Genomic DNA, 23863 nt, shown 5'->3' on the forward strand with positions numbered 1-23863 from the left:
TTTTTAGTTTTTTATAGAGTTCCCCTCAATCCTAACCATTTGCTGGGTATGGGGAGTGACACATTTTCTGTCATTCTCTGCATTAGGATCAGGTTAGAGGTTCAGGTTCTGTGTTTATAATACTAGTGCAGTACCCGTTATCAGAGTACTTGTAAGGCCAGTCAACATCAAGTCCATCTGTGTTGCATTTGGGAGAGTTGTCGCCCAGTGGTGAATTCTTGTTTGAGCTCTTGTTTGACTGCCTTTTTTTTTCTTTTTACAAACTTGTATACTCACTATACTGTATTTGTACTTATCTGTCAAAAGGATTATACAAACATCTCTAGAGATTATTTGTTTTAGTGCAAATGTGTCTAAACTGACAAATCATGTGTTTTTTGTGGGAGGGTGAGCAGAGACGTACAGGAAAAAAATGTATACAATTACAATCTACTGTACTGTAAAAGGAACAACATTCTGAAATGCCTCTTACCCTAAAACGAGTCTCTTAACTCTCAGCAAAGACTTTTGTGTTTGATTGGTTTCTCTGTCTGAATAGACTATTTGCTCATCCAGGGTTTCAACTCATGTTAATTTTGACATGGTACCTTTAAAAACAAATATGTATACCGGTATGTGTCAGGGCTCCACCCTTACAGGTATGTGAGAACTGTATGAAGTTGGGTTTTCATTGTATTATGATTTCCGAGATGTGTTCAAGAGAGTTTGGGGATTCATGATAATGAAAGATTATTTCCACTCGGCAAGCAATGCCATACTTTGTCACTGCCCAAACGTCTGCAAACTTGGTTACTGCAATATGAAAGATCCAATATGTACTATAGATTATGTAGAAATGATAAAAGGGATCACTTGAGTTAAGTGGTGCATACATGTTACTGTGGGAAGCTTTGCTTTGTGCTGCTGGAAACACCAAAGCTTGAGTTAAAGGTTCGAGTCCTTTTGATTTCCACAGCTTCTACTAAAGTGAGTTATACCTTTCCATTTCTAGAATTGTGCCTTGTCTAGGTTGTCATCACTTTAAGAACTTTATTTTAAATGTATGCAATTTAAAATGTCATCCCTGTTATGTTATATTTGAAATAAAATGCTTCATTAGAGTGGGACAGTGTTTCTAACTATGAATACAGAGAGAAAATATTTCTTCTTTCACACTTAGAACATTTTGTACAGAAACATACAATCCAATGCATCCGATCTGTTCCTGCTGTCTGTGGAAGGCCTGTAGTCACAGTACAGTACCAGCAAGGCATACTGCACATACTAATTACACTACAGACTAGTGTGTGATACATTAAAATGCACATGCATTCACATACTGTACACATTCACACACACTCATGATGTCCACATACTGTACTCGGAAATAAACAAAACAAATCTGCGTACGCATGGACACCCACCCACATGCATGCATTTGGAAAAAGAACCCTGGGCTACCCTCAAAGAGTAATTATTTCTCTTCATACTAGATTCATTGTTTATATTTTCAGTATTATCGGGTGCAACCGTGTAATTTACACGTGTGTGTCTGACTAACTAGCTGAAGCACCTCCATGTGGAAATGGAGGAATTAGACAAATGTAAAGTTTAGAAATGTGACTATTGCAATATGACCGTACTGTAGTTTGTGGTTATCTGGCAGTGCCAGTGAATCAGAATTGGCTGTAACGTAACTACTTTTAGTGTGGTACTACTGTACATTATGTTGGTCTCAGGTGGCCATCTGCTCTAATTCTAACTTGAGGCCATCACAGTAGTGAAGGTGACTGCCAATTATCTTGATAGAGGTTTATTCTAACCTTAACACCTAATCTATTCTGAATTCCCACTATCTCTACCAAACGTATAGTCTTTTGTTTTGTAGTTCTTGGTATATTTAGCACTTATTCAGTAGGCCTTAGGCCTGATGTCTAATGATAAGTCTACCTATACAGGCCATGCCGCCATGCTATGGTCTCCATTTACAACGCATAACCTTTGCTGCATTTATGCTTAGTGTCCACACTACTCTAAAACTACTAAAAACAGAGACTTTTGAAAACCTTGAATTTTAATCTGAACCGCCTTTGTCTGAACCTAGGTCTGAACACGGAAATGGATACTTTTTAAAGTATTATGACACAGTTTGGGTCTTATCGGTCACAATGTGTCCTTCCATGATTTGTCACAGCATTATAATGTGACCCCATACTGAAGAAAACAAAAGACACCATTGACTACCAGTGGTTAATTTGCTAAGGTTAAATAATTACTATGATCATATGTAATAAGTATGGCTAAAGAACAGTAACATGGTTGTTTGTTGAATGTTTTATTCATGTTATGCCAATAGCAGCCTATTGGTGGTAGTACTGATGCATGTTTTTAGTTAGTGCCAGGATAAAGGTCACAGGCATGTTGAGTACACCAACCTTTTATGTTAGAAATGTTGAGTATGGGTCCCCAGCATGGAGAAACTGCCGGATGCTAAATTGCATATGTTGAGACATTTTCATAAATTCATACTCCTTGGGCTAAAACGGCCACTTGTCAGCAAGTGGCTATGGCCGTTTTTAGCCCAATTAGTGTTAAACGAATGCTTGGAATAGATTCAGCATCATGAATACCCCCTAGATTGATATGTCACATGCTACATAAAGCATGATGAAATTTTGCCTTTTTTGCCTTTGGTTGTTAATGATATGGTCAAAAAAGCCAATTATGAAAATATATGCAAGTTAGCATCCGGTAGTTTCTACATGCTGGGGACCCATACTCATTCTTTAGTGCTGGTTTTGTGATGATTGATGAACTGTGCCATACATTTCATAATTTATGCTGGTATTATTTTTGAGATATTATATTGTAAGATATTGTGTCTTTTTATGTTTTTTTATGGGGGTTTTTGTGTGGCTTTCGCCTTTATTTTATATATTTTATGGAGGGACAATCAAACCCTTTTTTTCACCCAGTGTCAATTGTTTAGCCCAGCTGGCCAGAGGGAGGCATTTTATTCCAACCAGTTCCTTTCCCCTCCAAGCTCCCTGGCTCGCTGGGCAGGTGGAGGCGGTTTAGAGACCAGGATTACTGCATGTCGTTTGTGAGGGTAGAACATGCATACTCACACAGAAAAGGCCCTTTTGTCAAACTCACTTAGGGCATAGGCACTGATGATGTGGAGGAGAGAACAAACCCCCAGCTGGATTCAAACCCGGACCTTAGGGCTTAGTTCTACTCCTCCCGCCCAACACTCCCCGCTGACAGAACACGTGAGGTAAGCCAGGCGGTCACCACTACAGGTACTACGGGCTGCGGCGACACCTGTCAGCTAAGCAGGGAGTGTTGAGCGGGAGGAATGAAGGCTCAAGTGAGTCTAGTCTACTTCCTCCCAGTGGGGGCTCCTCACTGGCAGGTGAGTCAGTACAACAGCGGTGACAACACAGATGTCCGTGGGGAGGAATCAATGGCTAAATGACTAAATTGTGACTAAAATTGATATTCTATTCCCCAATGTTAATTATGAGTTCATCATGCAGTGCAGTGAATCATAAATAGCATATATAGGAAGGTAATTAATATGCAGCAACTGATCTTTTTTGCCATAGCAATTATTTCATAGATAGGAGTATACTTATTTTTTAAATGTTATTGGCATAAAGCTAGGACATCACTACATAAGCCTGCTCTTAAAATTAAAAACTGGCACCATAGGGCCAGTTTTGTTTAATTCCTAAACATAAATATACTGTCCAATAAATTCCAGGAGTCTCCAATTGTCCATGGGGTACGGGGGAAGTAATGGATGAGACATGCTTGAGGGTCTACTGTTTGTGAAAAGATTGGAAATATTTAACTGATTGTGAAAACGTATCTGTAAAAGAAGTGCCGGTAAATAAAATGACTAAAAATAATGTTGCTTGTGGAATATTTTGCAATCAATATATCAGTTCATCTTCTTTCTTGTGCTTTCAGTCATCTGAAATCAGTGCACACAGATGGGTGAGTCTCCTTAGAAGTAATTATCTAAACCTCATTCAGAAGTGCTCATTCTTGTAGAATGCTAGTCCCCCATTGTTCCTCCACCGTTCACTATGCCCCCAGTTGCAGGGGAGTATGAAAGCCACCCCTTCGGAAGTCGAGAGGAGCTTCTTTTCATTTGCTTAATTACCTAATTAACAGAAAGCTAATTACTTTGTTGTGTGCTGAGTACGCTTAGAGAGGCTGTTACGTAAGTGATAGCGATCCTCAATTAATTTGTAACTGCACCCTATCAAGTCGAGGCCTAATCCACAGCACATCACCAGAATGAAACCAACAAAAATGTGATAACAATTTCATACTCATACATGGCTGTTAGTTGTTATTGATGCAGTAGGCCTATTCAAATGCAAATAAAGTCGCTGAGGAATTAAAATTAGATCTGCTAGATTGGCTTTATAATGTAAGATGGGTGCCTATTTAAAAATGTGTTATGCTTGTAAATCACATTAAAATAAAATAAAAGCATGAATCAATTGTATAACTTAATTTTTGTTAATGCTTGATCTACTCAGTGGATTGTATCTTGAATAGATGAAACTACTGTTGGTGTACAGTGTGTGTGTTTTTGTGCATGCATGTGTCTACATATTTTCAAAGCCAGCTCTGTAGTCTATCAAGTGAATGGTCCAGTTGACATCTGCATGTGTTTCTGTGGGTTCCTTGGTCCAGGCCTGAAGGTCATTACACAATATGTGGTTGGAGGTTGCACAGTGACTGATGTTTCTCCCTATGCCTCTAGGCAACTTGTTTCCTCATTACCTCTTTACAGTGGGAAAAAAAGCCATCCCTAGCTGTCACCTCAACACCAAAGACTTTTTAGCGTTGTATTTATTGGCTATAAACAAAAATAATTATTATACTTTTTTTGGTTGTTAAAAGTCAAATATTCTTAACACTTATACTATAGTTTTGCTTTGGGATGTGATGGTGATTGGGAGTATATGTGACCAGGGATGGTCAGAGGGTGGCGCTCTCTACTAAGAAACAGACTTCTCCAGGACAAGTTATCAGCAGCATTCCTCCTAGATGCACTGCATTCATGATCAATTTAATGTCGTTTATAATTAAATGGGATTTGCTTTTCAGATCTTGATCAAAGACAAAATTACTTAAAATATCTTCTCTTGAGGTTAAATTAATGTTGCTTTTCAATGAATGTTAACTGGACTATTCTCCTCTGCAAGGGCAAATGAGGGCGATTTTAATAAGTCATAATGCTTGCCACAACACTTCTAGTGACCGCATTATGCACCCCCCCCCCCACACACACACACGCACTTTTTTCAAAAAGTGATTCAAATTTAAATTCATATCAACTTGACATGTCACAAATTGCACAGCAAGATTGTATAAACACCTGCATACTGACTTTCTATAATGACATCATGAAGTTCAAGCAGGGCGGCTGGAATTTGATTCATGTTAGAATAAAAAAACATCTTTGATGTTCATGCCCAAGAATTTTATCTCCCTCCAATAAGGATTTAGTGCAATGATGACCCCCCCCCCCTGGTGCCCCCTACCAAATACAAGAAAGAATGTTGCAGAAGACTAGAGAGCTTCTGTCTCCATTGCAATTAGTGCGCTTACACATTACCTTCACGACAGACCAAACCTCCTTTCCTGTTTTAATATTAGCTCAAACTAAATGCACAGCCACATGTCCCATATATAAAAGAATGTGTGCCAACGTTAATTAACTATTTCTGACTTTATTTCTGTGAGGGATCTGCAACAGCGATTGTTGTTTACCCCAGCAGGTGGATGTGACGTCACGGACTTGGAACATCAGAAAATAACAACAATCCAAATCCGCGATTCTTCTTTTTTTTCTCTCCTCCTCATCTCCTCTTTTCTTTCTTGGCGCGTTAAAATGTAACAACATTAGAGAAGCAGCTCGTGGCCGTATGAGAGAGACACAAGGTAGTGTGAAACTCCCCAACGTTCTTACGATACGACGCTCTCTTCGTGAATGCGACACGCAGTATTTCTCACCGCTGCTTTTTTAAGTTAGTTCCCTCCGTGCGGAGTAATATGGCTTGTTAGTATTTACAGTGTGTGATTGTGTGCATGTGTTTCTCGGTATACAAGCTCGCGTGCACTAGTAGCAGTTGATTATACTCTATAAGCGAATCGTGTCCTCCGCGTGCGCCCCACCGTCGCACCGTTGTCGATTCATTCTGGTAAGTTTACAACATGATAATGTTCTCGCTTGTTGTGCTGTCGCTGTCACTTACACACACACACACACACACACACACACACACACACACACACACATGGAGTTTGGCTTTGTTTGCTGCTGTTTTTCCTCTCTTTCTTTTCGCCCAAAGAAACATTTCAATGGCGAAATAAACAAATAAAAGAACACCTGTAGTATTGGCGAGGACTGCTAGTACAGTGTAATTATTCCCGTTTAGAGTGTGAGACTCAGCGGTGAGGGAAAGAGACATGATGGCATCATCTACTTTTTGTAAAGTTGCTCCTCTACTTTGTTACTCGCGACCTCCCCCCCCCCACCCCCGGTTACAAATACCCTTTGATAAAAACATTTCTCTGTTTATGTCAATTCACAAGGCACGGTTTGGGCATAGGCTACCGTTGGAAACTATGTCAAATTGGAAGGTATAGAGTAGGATAGCACGCAAAACTTTCTAAGTACAGTATTGTGGTGAAAGTTAGTTTGTGTGCCGTGATTTCTTTGGAACACAATCAGGGAAGGGGTTTCTCCCCCACGTGCTACCTACCTTCCAAACTATATAGTATACCACACAAAGACAATTACAACGACCGTCTTCTATGATTAAGAGTAACTATAATTCAGTTTTACTTTTGTTACATGAAAGTATAGTTATACGGTTATATGCTTATTTGACTGTCCGTTATTTGCTTTGACGTGAAGTTCTTAAACACATTTTGGTGTGATGGGCTATGTCTGTCTCTTTTATGACAACTCTGCTGAATTTAAAGTACATATTGGTTTCAGAATTAACTTGCATGGTTATTTACTATCATACTGTGATTAAGATAATCTTCTTAAAAGTTGAAAGACCATGCTTTCTTTCTATAGGAGAGCCTAGTATTCAGTGGATTTCTGATTGAAGTTTGATATGTGGCTTTATGTGGTCTTGCATGGTTGTGAAAAAAAGCAATTATTTTAATAGTTGGGACTTTGCTGGTAAATAGGATGAAGGTACAAAGCATATAATTAGGCTACTATTTGTAAAAAGCAGAGCAGACTTGAATTTTTGTTATTTTGAATTGATTACCTTGCAGTAATCAGAATGTGAAAATCCAACTAAACTCTAAGGCTATTATTTGTTGTAGGCTACTGTTCAGATGATTACAAAATGTGTAGGCTAATATTGCATTGAAAAAAACAAAAAACATTTAAAGTTATAACTCTTTAATATACTTTTTATGAACATCTTTTACATTTAGGCAGCATGTTTGACATTAAAAAGTATATACAATCAAACTAGACAACCATGACACATGAATTAGTAGTACGTTTGTAAGCGTGCAATTTCCAATTTTCAACATAGTTGAATTTTTTTAATGCAATGTTTTTATTATTATTATTAGTACTAGTATTATTATATAAATGATTGCCTATTCTGAAATGCTAAACTTATAAGGTGTTTTATTTTACATTTAGCACACTTTGTTTCAAACAAGAGGAATAGTGCACAAATAATGTATTTTTAGTGATAGAGTACACCTATGAGCAGACAGCTACGCTGAGTTCAGTGTTCATTTCTATACAAAAAAGAAGACCCAGTCAATCTTCAGATAGAAACAACATGGATAAAGACCATATGAAAATTAAATGAAAAGGCCAACTGCAGCTTTAACAGCTCTTGCCGTCATTGCCACCTTCTCCTTGGTCTTCTTAAGATTAGTCATTGTCTGCGGGGGAAAAAAAGAAAAAAACACTTTTTTGTATGAGAAGTAAAGTAAACAGCCTCCAACAAGCGAACCTTGACAACCCAGATTAAGGAAAACATTGGAGATCAAACAGTGCTGCTGCTGGGCTGTTGTCATGAGCTGCCTGAGACAGAGAGAGAGAGCGGCAGACTATTTGAACAGGCACAGTGTTTTGTGTGCTCACTTATGCAGAAATGGACGTTCGCAAATGCTGACCCAGGTTTTAAAGCACAGGGTGAACTTTCTTTGCAACTTTTCCAGCTACAGTGTTTGACACAGCCTGTGTGTGTAGAGGTCCAGCCTTTTTATTCTCTTCCCCCTGCCGATTCTTCAACTTCTGACTTGTGAGCATGATGAGAACAAACTAACACTGTCCCGTCTGTCTGGTTTTAGACAAAAAAAACTTGTGCCTTACTGACTAAATAAATCTAACCTTACATTTGAGGAAGAAGCAGTTGTATGCTGTGCTCGGGATGCATGCACACGCAGATCCGACACACCAAAGGAATCTCCTGAAGATTTATAATCTGCGATATGATGTTGTTTGGAAAGTTTCTTATACTTCTCAACGAGTTATGTCTACAGGCTTTTGTTAAGGCTCTACGTGGAGAGCTATGGCCAAATTGGGAAGAAACTAATCAGTCACTCATGCATTCAGTGAGTCTGAGGAGTCCCATCCCTGAGTGGAGCGGCCCCCTCTTTCATCTGATGGCTTGGTATTTGTGAACACATATTGAAAAGCCCAGTGCTGCATATGGAGAGACTATAAACTGCCTCGCTAGCAAGTGAATGATAAGAAGAGATATTTTTGTCCCAGTGTGGGAATGAGCTTCTGCGTCCGCACTTTATTATATTGTAGTTTTCTGATTCATTTGCTGGCTTGCCGCCTCCTCTTTGTGTTGTTTGTTCTTAATTTGACGCAAGATGCCTTTTAGTCCGGTTGTCTTTATAATGTTTTCTTAGTTTTGCACAAAGCAAACTGAAAGTCCGACACGTGAATTTGTTTGCAGTTTGTCTGCACGACCCAAAGAGGAAAAGTGCAGTGTAAATATGATTGCTGCATTGTTATTAATATGTGGTAGTACATGAATTGAAGTGATAACAAAAGAAAGGCACAACAATATTTGCAGGGTAAAGGTTAGTGTGTCCCGCCTCCTGTGGTGTGCCCAGGCAGCTGCTCTGCCTCTGTGCCATGCCCAGGCACACTGTGCGCTCCATGCCAGGGAGGAAGCCCATTGGCCAGAGAATGGACAGCCTCAGGTGAGCATTGTGCAGCTCCTTGGTCTCCATGGAGACCGCACATGCTCAGGACAACCATTTACTCATGCAGCCATTAATTACTGTCTTCCACTGTCATCTGTCCTTAATAAAGGCTGGGACACTGACAAAAATGTCATGTGTCTACAGGAGGAAGTGGGGTAGCATGCAATTACAATCAATTAAACTCTTCTCCAATATGCATTTGACTGCCGCTGCGTTTTAGAAATACAGCACTGGGATACACATAATCTGCTCTCGTAAAATGTGTTTTCGTCAAGATTATGCATGCCTGCATATACAGTTTACAGTAGGCTTTGTATCTCTCTATTCTCTTCTTGCTTGTCTGTCTTTCTTTATTAGTGTAGGTTATATGTTTTCTTTTTAGTGGTTGATGTGTCTGGTGTACTTTAGATGTCTGATGGATAATTCATGCTCCTCTTAATGAAAATTAATTTACCTAATGAAACTGCAGGGTGTGTTATTCAGCAAAATATGTTTTACCACGGCACATACATCATCAATATGTAGCCCTTGGCAACAGTTCCTCTGCCCACGCCAAAAAAATCGAATCCGTTCAAGTTTTCTTTGTCATGCCTATTTTCTAAACGTCAGTTTTTGGCTTTTGCGAATCAACCTCATTGTATTTCACCTTGGATTCTAGTGTGAGTTGAGTACACAGACAATAAAAATAGCTGATTTGTGTGAATGCTTGTTTGACACTTGAGAAACGGTGTAAGAAAATATCTTGATCGCTTGCTCTCTTCGCTGATGACCTTTAAAAAAAATAGATTGCTAGAGTAGCAAAGAGAAATTAGGTAAAGTGCCCCTCGGGGCACAGGTCTCCACCAGTGCAGGTCAGGTTGTGTAACTTGTGGCCTCCTGGTGGCGCTATAATAGGCCAATGTGAAAAGGGTGGCATTTCTACTTACGCCTTGGATGGCAATTGGATGATTTGAGGCATTTTGTTCCAAAAATGTGTTTTGCAAAAATCCACCTGTTGGTGGCGCTATAAAAGGCCAATGTGAAAAGGGTGAGATATATTCCTCAGCCTAGTAGGAAAGTCTGTGAAAGATTTCACGTAAATTGCATACTGCGTTCATGATTTGAGGCTTTTGAAAGCCAATTCGGAGGTAATATGAAATATCGGACAGATCCGTCTTGAACACATGACTATAGAGACAGTGTGTAACGATTTGTGGGATTTTTGGACAGAATCTGGATGAGTAATATCAAAAAGTTTTTAAAAAGTTGGCCTCCTGGTGGCGCTATAACAGGCCGTTCTGGAAACTTTGGGCCAGAGGTTCATCATTGGCATCCAGGGAGTGTGTGTGCAAAATGAACACCGTGCCGGAGATTAGCTGGTAACAGACGGAGGGACGGACGCACACACACACACGGACGGAGTGCAAAACATACTTTCTCCCCATGCCTTCGGCCTGGTGGAGACAATAATCTGAAGGTACTAGTACTAAATGATGATTCCGTATACACGGTTTCTATAGCACTGAAGTCAGTATTGCAGTAAGGAGTGGTTGGCTTGAAATGTACCTTGTTTAACACAGATTGAGATGTTGGCTTGTGTGTAGGGATGTTGAATGAGTGAATGGAACTCGTCTGGGCCTGGGGCATTTTCGACTCAAGTAAACGCTGGTGCAAGTTTCAAATCAATCCTACTCAGATATGATAACATATTGTTTAAATTCAATATTGCCTATAAGGTCAAGGTTAGAAATGTGAAATAAATAATTTGAAACAATAGGCACGTCATTGTCATACTATTAGTCAATGCAACTTACTTATCAAAATGGTTGAGATTGTTCAATCAGTCACTTCATGTTATCATATAACACATTTCTGAAGCTTTTATTTACTAATATGTTATAAATAATTAATTGATAATTCTTTTGTTAGGGCTTATGGTTGTAATGTTAATGGCCATGTAGCCACAGTAAAGTTGCATATTTCAGCGCATGGGGTTGTGTATCATTTTCGGTGTCCTACAACTGGTAGGCGGCATGGTCTGTCTGATTGGATTAGGGCTCAGATTAGATGTTGAATTGAGTTGGTTGTCACAGATCCCACTTTACCGGCTGTGAGGTTGACAGCTGAGAGGGATCAGTCCGAAGGATAGAGGTTTTTGTTTTTTCTCCATCCAAGGGGTCCAAAGTTAGGAGTCACAAGGGGAACCCTACCTAGAATATCACTGCACTTTATCAGGGATAAGTCTCATACTGACAGTGTTGGGGAAGTTACTTTTAGAATGTAATGCTTTTACATATTACTTATTACTTTAAGTTAAAAACAATAAGTTACAGTTACAATATTACTTGCTATGCATTACTTGTCTTTTTTTTTTTACTCTTTATTTTAGGATTTTTTAATATGCAAAACAAAAAAGACAAACAAGACAATACAATACAATAGGACAGTAAAAAAAAACAGAGTAAAAACAAAAGACAAAAAAAACAAAAAAAAAACAAGAGGTCATGGGATGTACAACAGCAGCAATACATATTACAGATTTTTGGGGTTCCTTACATTCAATGACATGCATTACTTGTCTTGAAGCACAAAAGTACCAGGCATAATATTAAATAATAATAATAAAACTCTTGGTAATGGAAGCTGGCAGGCTAAATGGAATAGAGAAGATTGCCACAATAATTTAAAGGCGGTATTAAAATGCTATTTTACCAGCCCAAATAAATGTCATGATGAAACACAAACAACCCAGAAGCTGCAGCAGCACCCTCTATTGGTGCATAGTTTATGTTTAGAAAAATCTAATAAAACTCCAAAAAGCGATGCATTGTCATTAGTAGTGTGCATGAATTCATTAGAACCATACATCAACATATTAAATGCAATAAAGTATTGCATTACTTTACGTACAACTGTTATAATGTTACCCAATTTGTAAGATTTATGCGTAAATACTTCATAACTCATGAAAGTAATATTTAGAATACATTACTCACAGAATGTGTTACTCAATCATGTAATAATCGCTTTGTATGTCAACTGGGAAAAAGGAAATTGACCAAACCAATAAAAACGAAACTGTAAAAGCATATTCATACAACTTCACAGTCCGCTAGTAACCGGACAATTGTATATATTTTTCACGTTCAGATTAGCCTAAATGGCAATGAAACACATGTTTTATACTATTCACTGTCTGTTCACAAACAACTTATTATATATTTTCTATAAACCAAGTGCGTATTAATATTTGCTTAGTCAGTTAATATGATAAAATATGGGATATATTAGAATCTTTGTGGTTGTTTTTTGCATTGTGTTTCACGTCTAAACATTATTAGTTTATTCACATATCAGAAGACAGGTCTGACAGGGCCCTACAACTTTCTTGGACTGTAGCCCTGGCATATGCGTAAACTACACCATTGTTTAATTTATTTTAATTTGACTTTGAGATTACCTGTTGATATTATTTAGTTTGTTACAAACTATTTGCAGTTATATGTGATTCCCTACTCATTTTCTAGGGTTGTGGCAAGAGCCTCTATTAGCATATAGCATAGCAACTTGAAATGTGAATGTCCTGAGCAGCACAGCTTGGCATCTCTTCAGGGTACGTTGAAGGTAAAGCTACAAACATTTTCAGGCTGACGTCTGAGGCCCAAACATATGCTCCAATCTGTGTTCAGCTGCCAGGCTAAACCTCTGCACCTGTTTTTATCAGCTGTTGTCCAGTCTTTTTATATATTGGGTCTGGGTGGGTTTGGTTATGACAAAACCTATACAGTGTATAGGTATTTATTGGACAAAAAAAAAGAAAATTGCCATTGCACTCAGATAGTTATGTTGTTACTACAGTACACACAGTACAATCCTGAGTGTTGAGTTAACTCTGAGATTATGGGTCTGTCTGTGTTTATACTGTTTTTTGTTTTTTTACTGTGTAGGGAAATATAAAAACGGTGTTTTTTTAAGTGTACTTAGTGGTAGTTCTGTGCCGTGGGAAGCAGCCAAGAGTTCACATAAAGAACAAGGAAGGGACACTGGAGGCTCAGGATGCCCTGATATTTGCTACACCTGTTGTCTATAGCAACCTCTTCAGCTCAAGACCCAAAGGAGGAACATGGTGTCTCCCTGGGACCCACATTTAACCACGTAATCCCTATTTCAAGAATAGTGAAAATATTGTTTCTTGAATGTTTCAAAAAATGTTTATTTATTAATAATTTATTATTGTAATTTCTGAAAACAAAAATTTCAATATTTTATAGGAACAATTTGCCTCTTTACATTTATCAAAAACAAGGGCAAGAATAGTAACCTGAATGCGTTTGGTGGTGACTGATGGCTTCCTGGGATAGTAGCTACTAGCTAGTGTTGGAATTTGACTGTTCGGTCATGTTAGGTCTGCTGCACCACTGTAAACTGAAACATTGGAGGATTTCACTTCTGAAAATCTGAAACCCTCCCGGGTCGTCGCCGACAGTATGAAGCCTGCTTTACCACGGTAACTCCAGGAGCCCCGTTTTTCTTTGCTTCTTTGCCGTTTTCAGTTGGCAGCACCACCCTGACGAGCAACGTCACATGGCAGGGCTTGCTCCTCCGTCATCGGTGCCGGGTGCAAATTTGGTGTGCTTTGATCACGTCTTTGGGGCGCATGGCTCCAGCTTAGCCCTGCTGCTCACTATGTGATAAGCCATCAGAGTGCTGAGATCTGAGCCGGGAGCGCTGTGGGCTCGAGGAAGAAGCAGGAGAGAGCAATGGAGACCGGGAGAGAGCAGCAATGCAAATTTTGTTGACAGATTGCCTAATGCAACCATTCTTTCTGCCTTTGCAGTTAACCATGTTAACCCTGCTATCGCTATTTGGGTGTGTCATTATAGGCGCAAATGTTAAAAAGAGAAACAGAAGAATTTGCAAATACATTAAAAAAAAGATATTAATAAAATAGTACATCTACCTCATTGTATCATGATTCGTGAAGCATTGTGAGCTTGTGGAAAGGCCATTTTCCGCTATTTGTCTATTAGTATCATATGATGCTCTTAAACTGTCACACTGTCCCTGTGTATGCCCATATCTGATGGAAAAGTCCTTATTTTGAAATAGTGCTATATCAACGTTATCTGTGTCTTGTTCTATTCACAATAAAAAAAACTATAGGTGCTTATTAATTGCTTCAAAAACACATGCAACGTAATTCTTTTACAAACCTATGTGTTGAGGCACATGTGATTCAGTCCAAACTTACATTGTTACATTATTCTAAGCTATTATGAAGGCTGCACCTAATTGACAGGTTGTTGCTTGTTTATTTGATATATATTGTCCAGCTGGGTGGTAATTGGGAAGCAGTAATTAATTATTACCCAAGATGCAATGCTCTAGGAGAGGAAACAAAAATACTAATGAGTGTGGAGTCACAGAATTTAATTAAAGTATTCATTCAGATGATCGCTATTCGCTACTTGGCTAAAACGTAACCAGGGGACGTCATTGATACCTAATTAGTTCAGTGCCCCCTACTGTGGGTGCATTAGGTTGTTTACCTGTATTAAGTCCAGACTCACGCAAGTAGAATAATAATGTTTTGAAATGTTTCAGATAGCATACGTTGCCGTGTTTAACTGTAGAAGACTAGTGGATGTGAAAGACGTGGAGTTGGACTCCCCCGTGACAGTGCACTAGTTCCTGCACTGATAATGGCCTTGTTAAGTGAGATTCATTACCTCTTTATTCAGAGTCCCCTGGACATTGAGGGTGAGTCTACTGAACATACCCACTCTGGTGCGGTGAAGTCACACCGATGTGGTTTTCTGCTGCCCATCGTGGGCGACGGCGGTGTCTTCCCTTTGCTCTCGATGATTCACTTGACCTGATGCTGGGGGAGTGGGTAGCATTCTTTTTTTCTTACTCAGTTTCAGCCTACACACACACACACACACACACACACGTTCGCACAGAAGCACTTGCCCTCACACATCTCTCTTTCTCTTGATTCACACACACACACACACACACACACACACACACACACACACACACACACACACACACACACACACACACACACACACACACACACGTGTTTGTGTGAGAGGTGCTGTTGTCTGATAGCCTGGTCTCCCTGTAGAGCTTCAGATATTGTTGTTGTTTGCCTGTATTGGTTGGAGCGTGTGACTTGCATTTGCCCGTACTCCATAGAGAGAGTTTGTTTTTGTTCTCGGTGCTGTAAACAGGGTGGGGCTCCATTCCCAAACCACTCGCTTGGAGATGGTTATTTTCACAGGTGTTAGTTTTTTGTTTAGCATTTTGGTAAATAGATTTGCCAGAGAATTATGTGTTGAAGCCAGAAACTATAGCCAACTATGCGCCATGATGGTGGCTTTAAAAAAGGAAGACATATACTTTTATTCTTGTTGACTCAAGATTCAAAGATATTCCATGGTGACTTTTCCTCTATTAAACAAAAAGCCTTTATTAATAGGGCTACAAAGTAAAAAGAATAGCAACACACATGTACCTTTTTCGTTACTTTGAAACAGAGGTAATACTTGTGTGTCATCTTGATGCTCATCTGTTTTCCTCGCTTCTCACTCTGCGAGAATATACAGTATTTCAACTTTTCCTTTCCTTTAATAAGCAAGCCCTCTATCTCAATGTATCTATTATTGCAGCATTTCTCTAAAATGTGAACCTGGCCTAAAAGTACTGACTGTGGAGTTTTAGTGTAATATAGTGACATTGACAAGTGACTTTAAAGCGCAAACTTGGCTGTTTGTGCATCATGTCACCCTGTTGCCTCACTACTGTTTACCATTTTACTATTCATGATTTACAGCCTTTTTGCTGGATATTTTACAACCCCTGTTGTTAAATACTATCAATATGGTGAGGTTTGAGCAATAAGCAGTTATGAGTTATTGGATATTTTTCTAAAAGCCTTTTCATGTTGCGCATAGGGGCGCATGATATACCAGCTTTTAATGTGTTGACTAATCAATTCTTCCCCGTGAAAACAACTCAGAGTGAGAAATGAGTAAATCAATCACTTCACTTCATATTATGGAGGAGAGTTGGATGAGGCTTCTGAGTGCATTTCTGTGTACTTTACACACAATTGTATGCAGTGATTGAAGGGCTAATTCAAAGAATTTTAATCACTCGGACTGGGCCTCTTGCAGTGTCATCTTTTTTGCAAATGCCTCATAAAATGAATAGATGAGCAGCCTCTTTTAGAACATAATGGCTGCATTAGAATATGAGATGGATGGTGGATGAGAATCCTGTATCCCCCATGCACTCTCTCTCTCTTACTCAGTCACTCTGGTCTCTTCTATCTATAGTACCGCTGTGTAAAAAAGACCTCACGGGGCACATTGAAGTGTTCAGCTGAAGCTCACACAGACAGGGGAATCGGAGGACAAAGTACAGGCAAGGACAATTTCTTTTAGTGTTAAAATTGCAGTGGAAGCGGTTAAAGGACCAGCCAGCCTGTAATGTCTGATTTCATACTCGCTCCTATAGCCAATAATAGTTTTGTTTTGTTTGTCCTTTAGGCTTTAAGTCTTCCCTTACCTTCACTGATTATGATGCCACACCCTCTTACCAGCTTGACAGTGACTGCTCTTTTTCCACTTTGTGAGGTCATGCCAGTGGAAGTCATGTGTGTTGTGTTCTCATCAGGGCCGACCACACATTGCCAGTCAATATGTAAACAATGGCAGAGCCAGAGACGCTTTCTCATTGCAGAGCTGACATTTCACATCGCCTGGCCAGTGACTCATCAGAGAGATGTCATTCTCCAAATTACATTTTAGTGTGCAATGTACATTTACAATTGAGAAGAAAATACTCTTAATGGGATTTTAGTCCAACATAAGCTGTTGCCCGACAAGACTAGGGACGTAAATGTATACACCTTTTTATACGGTGGTATGAAACAATCACAGTATATTGATTGATACTGTAATGCAGCTCCATTTAAAACAAACTAAATAAAACTATTCCACGGTTTCCACCTCACTCACACATCACATCAGTCTAAATGTATTCATTCAAGTAGAACAAAGCGGGGTCTCGCAACTCACTTTAAGATGCTCCAAAAAACTTTTATTTTGCGACACAGCAGGAAAAATTAATACAACGTTTCGACCGTGTGGTCTTTGTCAGGTATGTCAAGTAGACTCGTGACCTTTCCCCACAGCTAGTTCATGTTTGAACCAAAAAGCGTCATTGCTACGGGGCTTGAGATGAACAGTATTTTGGGACGAAATTCACGAAAATGACTGAATATCACTGTCGCTGCGCAAACGGTGCGCAAACCTGCGGCATGAGACCATTGCACGAGACACACACAGGAAACATTTTGTACAGAATGTTTAATAAAACATTACCACAGGTACTACTTAGTTGCAGCTAGAAAAATGTGCTCCTCAGAGCACAGGTCTCCGCCATGCCAGGTAGTAGGAGTCAATATTAGCCAATCAGGGTGGAATATGAAAAATCACACCTGTGTGAAGTGAGTTGCGCTCTTATCATCATGTCATCATACATCATCTCATTCTGGCCAATCACAATTTGAGTCCTCACTTTTGTCTTCAATGTTTGTGTTTACACACTTTTGTCTTCAATGTTTGTGTTTACACAGACCCTCAAAGTTGGACATAGGAGGGGCTACAGGGCCAGGTGTAGCTACACCTGGCTACAGGGCCAGGTGTAGCTAATCACTTAAAGTAATGCCACTTTTTGGTGGCCCCTGTGGAACTGCTCACCCTGACATCATTGGTGTCATGCATTATTGAACCAGGCTCCTCTGTCCTGGCTTTATTTAAAACAAATGGGATATTCACCGTTCAGCACATTATACTATTACTCTTATATTCTTGAGATGAAAACCTTCTCAGAATAATTCCGGTCAAGTCAAGCTGCGCTTGCTTTGGCGATTTCCCCCAGCTTTCATGTTGTGGGTGTGAAAACTGAGACATTTCTCTTCTCCCTGCACTTGTGCTAATGTAAATGATTTGCATGGAGTTTGTCCCCACTGATTTAGGTTGTTTGGACTGTTCGTCGCTGGAACCATGCCAATTGAATTTTCTGCCTTCTAACACGCTAGGAGTGCAGGGAATATCGTTCTCATTGGGCCTGAGGCTTGATCTCCACCCCCCCCCACAGCCCCAATCCTTTCACATCACACTGACAGCGAGCTAGACCATCCCCACATGGCACACGTAATTAAAGAGTTGGCATTATAATTACAATGTGTTTATTGTCTGTTTATGGGTGATGTGCGGCACATGACACACTGAGAGAATTCTTTCGTGTAAATGGATTGAGGGCTGTTAATATACTTGGTGAATGCGATTTTGTGGGGCTAACATCCCGATAGCTCCTTTATCAGCCCTTTGACAATTGCTCTGTTTGTTGCATGTACGATGCAATTTGGCTGACAGCGGTAACTGGCGGCCGAAATAACCAAATTATTTAGTCATGGATTTTTAACGGGCACAACGGCAAATGGATGTTAAGCAAATGATGCAATTTATTCCCATCTCCTCATTGCCAGGCTGGCAGCCATAGGACTACTGCCAGCATTAAATAAGTGGTACCCAGATGGTATTCACATGATGCCCACTTGGTTACAGAATCGTCCCGGGAAATAACTCCTGGCTGCTACAACAACCAATAGGTCATTCTATCAAGAGAGCCTGTTGCTTGCTTCTACTCTGCATATGCAAATGGCATGGCTAATGTTGTGTCATCTTCGTAAAGTCTTGAGGGAAGGCTCTGTCTGTCTGTCTGTCTGTCTGTCTGTCTCTCTCTCTCTCTCTCTCTCTCTCTCTCAGGGGTACTAAATGAATTGGAAAGGAGCCCAGTTAATGAGGTGGGTGGGAGAGAGAGATAGAGGAGAGAAACCCTTCGCTACATCTCGTTTCCTCTTACGCTAACACTGCTTCCTGGTTCCTCTGTGTCCTCCTCCAAACAGAAGGGGGGGGGGGGGGTGTATCAGCAACACTCTGTAATGGGACATGTCCACCAAGCTATCGGATGTATAAATAATCTCTTCTCTTCTCTTCTCTTCTCTTCTCTTCTCTTCTCTTCTCTTCTTGATATTCTTTTTTACACCCCATCTCATCATGTGCAGCTGTGCAGCTCAGTGTGTGTGTGTGTCTGTCTGTCTACTCCAGGAGAAGTGGTGAACTGTATCGTCTCTCCAGCCACTAACAGCCAGCAGCTGCAGGCGTCAGCCACCGCTACGCAGTGAGGACAATGTGGAACTGATTTTCTAACACAGAAATAAATAAACAAAGCACAGAGGGAAGAGGGGGGGCAATACCACAAACAATACACAGCTTATGCAAATTGGGCGGGAAATGTGTTTGTGGATCGATAAGCAACATACGCGTATGAAGAGACTATAGGAGATGAGTGACCGTTTTATATTGAGATCGCTCATTAGCGCATTTGTTTTATCTGCAGGAGTTAGCCTCAAACATCTGTTTAGTTTTAGTGTTTAGTATATATTGTTCTTCCCCTTACACTAGAAGCTGAGCCCACACGTTATGAAAAAAATGCATAAACTATTTGTTGTTCACTTCCACGGATATCTGGAGTGTGTTTGTTGCTTTGTGCGGATAAGGTACCAGATGTTCCAAGCAAAGTTTTTTAGTCACTGTGGTGGGAGGGGGTGGGTCAGACTGTCAGTGGGTTAAAGGTTGGACAGTAAAAGTAAAAAATAAACGACAATGAAACAGTAGCACATCTACAGTAATTAGAGATGAGAGCTCAATGAACGAGTGAATATTTATATTGCTTGCTGTCTTGGGTTTCACAGTGCCTGATGGAGTCCTTGTGCCCTGTGGTTATTGAGATGAATCTTTTGTTTTGTTCTTTGTAATGCTATTTTGGTTTCAACACAGCAAGTTACATTGAAAATAGGAGATTTCCATAAAAGGCTGCAGCAGGAGGACAGACACGATTCTTTTTTGTGTTGGTCATTCAAGAATGAGAAATGAAATCTTCACAGCACTTGTCATTGTTTAGCTTTCTCTCCCAGTCACCTTGTAATTGTTCCAGTGTTATAAGCAGCTATTAGTATTGCTGGAAAATGGTAATGCTGCAAGAGACTCATCTCCTCCAGAGAATGGCTCTCTATCACACTCTCACATTCTTTTAAAAGGGAGAAGGAAGATGAATTCTGCCCATAAAGGCTGTATCACAAGGGCTTTTTATCCTAAATGGCTCTGGGGATTGTTATCTGTGGGAAGTGTGTCCTGCCTCCGTCGTGTTCAATCAAGTGTCCACTTAGCTGTGACTGGGAGTAATTGTTCCCAAGTGGGCCACACACTGACCTGTTAATGTCTGCATTGACCCTCTAACCTTGTCAGCACATCTTAGGGAGGAGTTTAAATCATGTGGATCTCCGTGGTGCCTTTGCGCTGCCGGGTCAAGTGGGCGTCGGCACTGAAAAAGACCACTCTCTTATAATTGTCCCCAGCAGCGTGTGTCAGCGAGGGGCGATCTCCCAGAGGCTGGCCCTTATTAGATGAGGTACCGGGAGTGGCGTTACTTTAATGGGTCGAGCCATTGATCCGGCACAGCCACGTAGTAGTGTCCCCAATGTGGCCTTGATCGCTCTCCCCTACCTGGTCTCCGCTGTGAGTCACAGTGGACGACGCTGTCACATTATCAGATCCATCTCACAGAGACCCTCCTTTATATCCAGCTTTTGGTGTGTGTCCACAAACTTTAAATTCCCATTGACAATGAATGGAGAATTTTACATTGTGTCTGAGCAAATAGGCATAGGGCTGTATTTTGCGTGTCTTAAATACCAGGTCTTATTACTTAACTTAAGACCTGGGAGGCGTGATCAATGCCATTTGGCTATTCTGAGTGGCCAAAGAGCATTGACCTCGCCTCCAGGTCTTAAGTTAAGTAATAAGACCTGGTACTTAAGACACGCATAATACAGCCCATAGTGTTTTACGTCATGAAGATGTACGATGATAAGAGAGCCCCTCACTTCACACAGTGTGAGGTTGGAGTTGTAGTGGTTGGTTTGTACCAGGGGTTATACATGGGTTGTACAGTACAGTACAGTACAGTACAGTACAGTACAGTACAGTACAGTACAGTACAGTACAGTACAGTACAGTACAGTACAGTACAGTACAGTACAGTACAGTACAGTACAGTACAGTACAGCAGGAACACATGCCATTTGGTTTGTCTTAATTCAAAGTGCCCTGTGCAAACATTTTTAGAATGGGAAGTCCCATTGGGAACTGGACCCACCCACACAACCCTTACTGACGGTGTTAGCCCCATGGTCTGACCATGTGCTATTTAACCCATTCTGACCTGAGATCAGATTCATACGAGGTTTCCGCCGGACACACACTGGTCTGATGAACCCATTCTGACCTGAGATCAGATTCTAAAAAATGTCAGTCGTTCTTCGATTTTTCAAAAATAGCAGACCTACAAGCTCGTATCGCGCCACTCGGTGGCGCGATACGAGCTTGTAGATCTGCTATTTTTCAATAGCATAACATGATGCCAACACCAAAATGGGTGCCCGGTCAGAATGGGTTAAGACCTCATGGCTGTAGATCTGACATCTGCCACTCATTCGTAGGCGTCAGCAAGGAGGGGCAGCCAGATATGTGTACATGTTTAGATTGCCTGGAAAGTTGACGGACAAATAAGCGGCAATTAACGCATGTGTTTTCTTTTTTAAAGTGGCTGGTTATGCTGGCATTGCTTTTGAACCTGACATGGTTTGTAATTTGTGTGAAAAGGGGGATTGCAACCACATGTTTACAAAGTTGGGAGGTTTTTGTGTGTTGAGCAGCTGGCATAAAACAGGCCACAAAGGCAAAGAGATGCAAGACATTGCTTGCTGTTTAAAAGGTATTAACACAGATACTTTAGCATTTCGTTGTGTGGTGTTTTTTATGTACAAATGGCATTAAAATCTTACCATGACTTTAAATCAATGACCGCTAATTTGCAATAAAAACTCCAAAGCAGAGCTTCCGCCTGAGTGTCACTGTGTGGTATTTCAGTGTCCCTTTTGTGACACCACACATAAATCCAGTGACTTTTGAATCATCTTATCAAGTAGTTTCTAAAGCCTCAGCCTTGTAAATTGTGCATGACAAGACACGGCCGTGACTTCCACCTAAGTGCCTTCTGTTCGGGGTCTCAAAGTGAGAGGGGCCTTTCTGAGCAAGTGCCCCCTTTCGAGCACAAAGGAGACACAATGGTGCGGCCGTAAATTCACAGGGGCGAAGCTGTCTGTTGGGATCAACATATTTTTTGGGAGTAATGACAGGCATGCAAGCGAGTAATCAGAGGGGTCTTATCTGGGCCTGCTCAGAGGCCGATGGCGGGTCCAGGAATGTAGACGAGCTGTGGAAACAACGGTCCGTACTAATGGGGTTAGTTGAATTCCACACTGGTGAATTATGAGGAGTTGGGATGGCGGGCCTGCGGTTTGTTGTGTCTGGTTTTTTCGTGGCCTACAGAGGCAGAGTTATAGATTTTGGTCTTTCGACACATGCTTTCTCATAGAGGGGGTTCAATTAACGGGGACTGGTTTGCTGCTGCATCCTGCTAGTGGAGAGACACAAAGCCACATTATGTGCCAAAGTCGTACAGAAGTAGGCCCTATATCACAGGAGCAAAAAAACGCAAACACACACATACTTAACCACAAGACAGCCATGCCTCCTATCCTATTACAGGAAAAAACATCCAAACATCGCATTCTGCTGCTTCATTTGCATGATCTGAGCATATCTGGTAGTCATTAGCATCTTTCCACTTGTTTATCTGCCTACAGATGAGCATGTTGCTGCACACCAGGTTCTTGACTAAACTAAATGGATTGTTTAGTTTTTTTTAGTTGCTGTGTTTTTTCCTGGAGCTACGGGTCATTTATTACCGCTACTTACAAACGAATGTAAAATTGCAAACATTTGTTTAGTTCTGTTATTAGTCCTTGGTGGTTTTTACAGTGAAGACAATGCATTTGTATTTTGTAGGTCACTTCGTCATTGTGAGCATGCATAGTACATGGGAATGAGATGTGCGGTTTGTGACATTTTAGTCAGCAAGCATCATGTGATTATGCAACAGTGATATTTACCTTGTTGTCTATCATCATGTGCAACTATCTTTATTTCACATGATGAGACGACAGGCTGTGCTGATGCATGGCTGATATGTATTTAGGCCAAGAGATGTCAACAGGAATCGGCACGTCACAATGTATGCCAAATGAAGACAATCACGTTCACTTTCCTTCAGCTGTCACGGATTTTCTGTACATGTTGGTTTGGTGGACCAGGGCAGCCAGGGACTCTACCCACCTTGTCACCAGTCTCATCTCTCCCTTTCATGCCCCCTCTCTTTCAGACGCGTGCCATCGCTGAAACTCCCATGGTCCCGCCCCCCGGACACTGTGAGCTGAATTGTCATTGGAAGAATGGAATGCCAGTCTGTGCCGCACCAGTGATCAGGGTATGTGACAATTCATCCCCATAGCGGCATAGCCCTTCTCATTTCATACGTGTGTTCTCTATCTGTCTGTGGACTGACAAAAGGCCAGCATGCTGGGAGATCTAACACATTCGGCTAATTTGCATCTGGCCCTAATTAGCTT

At 40.7% G+C, this 23863-nt stretch overlaps 1 long non-coding RNA gene across 1 annotated transcript in view; it reads left to right on the forward strand.

The window, feature by feature from the left end:
* The first annotated feature begins 5828 nt into the window (after window positions 1-5828).
* LOC310863684 overlaps window positions 5829-23863 on the forward strand; it is a 61447-nt gene continuing 43412 nt past the window's right edge. Inside the window, exons 1-2 of the long non-coding RNA XR_014569690.1 lie at window positions 5829-6206; window positions 23617-23721. This is a non-coding gene — a long non-coding RNA (uncharacterized lncRNA). The remainder of the gene's footprint in view (window positions 6207-23616; window positions 23722-23863) is intronic.

The sequence above is a fragment of the Protomyctophum parallelum genome, assembly GCF_964188405.1.
Source record: "Protomyctophum parallelum genome assembly, chromosome: 8".
Classification (NCBI taxonomy): Eukaryota; Metazoa; Chordata; class Actinopteri; order Myctophiformes; family Myctophidae; genus Protomyctophum; species Protomyctophum parallelum.